This window comes from Penaeus japonicus, unplaced genomic scaffold, assembly GCF_977035675.1.
Source record: "Penaeus japonicus unplaced genomic scaffold, GWHDUDI00000001_assembly GWHDUDI00000017, whole genome shotgun sequence".
In the NCBI taxonomy this organism is placed as follows: domain Eukaryota; kingdom Metazoa; phylum Arthropoda; class Malacostraca; order Decapoda; family Penaeidae; genus Penaeus; species Penaeus japonicus.
Window position 1 is genome coordinate 13,583,243 of NW_028234419.1, and position 2,500 is coordinate 13,585,742.

General features: G+C 34.9%; 1 protein-coding gene across 2 annotated transcripts in view; it reads left to right on the forward strand.

The window, feature by feature from the left end:
* The window catches only part of LOC122259405 (YTH domain-containing family protein), a 19,471-nt gene that overhangs the window by 578 nt on the left and 16,393 nt on the right, over positions 1-2,500 (forward strand). The window lies entirely within an intron of this gene.

Genomic DNA, 2,500 nt, shown 5'->3' on the forward strand with positions numbered 1-2,500 from the left:
ATTTTTAAATTTTTTCCTCTTACATGCTTCAGGCTTTGAAATCAGCTGTTTTCTTTTGTGGTTTGTTAACCTCCATGTAGTCGCACTTTTAGCTTACCAATTGTCATTACACACTTAAAGAGTAACATTAAGAGTATTAAGCTTGAGAAGTACTATGAAATGTCTTGATTTTTACAGTGCGGAACATTTGATGAACTTTGTTACTGTATTTGTTGTTTGTGATTTTGCAGTGCAGCTGCCGTGCGAAATGAATTTGTAAGAGAGTCTTTTGTAAAAGATGTTTGGAAATGAATTAAAAGTGTGACAGATGTTCAATGTTTATATTTTATTTGTGTCAGGTTTGACAGGTGATATTAACTGTATTAATTCTTAAAGGATTTACTTCCTATATTTTGGCGTATTTGGGCAACGAGCATGACAATCTGTACTCATATTGCCATGGATAATATTGTGATGGATTAAAGCTACATAATGTAAAATTTCAAACTTTACATTGCAAAAATACAATTTACTTAACTATGTTAATTAAATTAGAGTTGATAGAAGTGACTGCTTAATTTGCTGATGCCTTACGAATGTGCCAGAGTGTATGACAGTGTGTCCGTTAACCCATAATGAACAGGCCAATGTAATTTGATAGGTTTGGTGGAACGACGTACTGAAAATCTGCTCCACTCTTTGACAATGTTTAGAGAAATAAATCCTGTAGTTCAGTCTTTTAGTTTCCATAAAAGAGTAATATAAGCTGTATTTTCAGTGTAACATTGGTATAACAGCTTATGAAAGAAGAGGTACAAAGTTTAGAAACATTTTCTTTATTGCAACAAAGAAACACAACTACTTTACAACTACATACATTTCTCCTCCTCCTCACTCCTTTTGCCACTTGGAAAAACATCCAAACCAAAAACATCCAAACTGACAGTGGCACCTTACATGTATTTCCAAAAATGCTCATGACTTCAATGCGGAGGGATTGATAACTGTGTTCTGCATTTTTCCTTTTTTTGTTGAAAATAAAAAATATTTATTCCTTTATTATGTTAACAAGGCATCTTCTAAAATGCTAATTAGTATAACTTTGTCGATATATCATATATTGACTCACATCATACCATAAGCCTAAAAAATGATAGGAAACACATGTATCATCTGAAGATGCTCAGCCCAGATTGACCATTTTAATCCAATGATGGTGCCCAACTGACAGTCGGGATGGGAACTGAAAGGTACTGGCTATAAATAAGAAGGATGAGGAATATGTTTTCTCCACTCTCTGGGCAGCGCAGACTTGCCTAAACAACACTTCCACAAATCCATGACAAAATGCGGGTTTAGCCTGACTTTGGAACTCTGTAGCTCTGAAGTTAGTGCCCTTACAGCCATAATACTTCATGACTGTGTGTGCACTTCAACTCTGAGCAGATTCCAATGTTACGTCATGTACGTATTAACCTCTGGTTCTGCGCACATATATTTGACACCTGTCATCAAAGGCTTAATATATGGCCTGTCTTGTAAGGGTTAAGGGTTATTATCCAATTTCCAATTTTTGTTTTAGTGTTGATGAATAGAGCTAAATTATCTTTTACAAATCTTCATTATTGTTTTACTGATTTTAAGGGTTATTTCCATCAAAGTGACTTTCATTATAGATTATCAATTCCATAAGTATACTCAATAATTCTGAGGAAGGCATAGCTAGTGGTTATTGGTACAATCAAGCTAAAAAGAGTTCTCATTGATTCAAGTTGCTTGTAGATGTCAGGTAATTTATTCATAAGATTAACAATAGTCCAAGATCTTATCTTCCAAGAATATATGTAGTAGATGTTCCATGGCTTTTATGAAAGCAATAAACAGAGGCTACATTATTGTTTTAGTTTTTAACCCATTCACGCTGGGACTATTTTGGCTCTGAATGGTCAGAATGCTGGGGTTTTTGAACGCATAAGCCTCTGGATTCTCGGGCGCACTAGCCGCGAGCCTGGGCTGTCTGATTGCTCACCCCGAGAGCTGGCCGTGACCAAATATCTTGTTGCCGGTGTCTGACCCAAAAACCACCAAATGTGTCAGCACATCATCTGGCGCGAATGGGTTAATATATTGAACAGCCACCATGAGCTGATACTGTAGAATGAAATTTTTATATATTGTAATTAAAAAAGAATAGAAAAATGGACTTCCCAGGTAACTTTCTTCCTATTTATTGTGTGGAAATTCTCTTAACATTGGTAGGTTGGAAAGTATGAGGATTATGGTATGAGCATTATGAGAAATATGTTTATCACAAAATTTTTCTTCAAATTTGGACATTCACTCAAAATTGAAATTATTGTGATATACTTACAGCAACTGCCCCAAATTTCAAGTGAAAATGTTGTGATTCTACTTCTACTTCTTCTACTACTACTACTACTACTTTACTTCTACTTCTACTATACTACTACTACTTTTGCTACTACTACTACTACTAATACTACTACTACTACTTCTACTA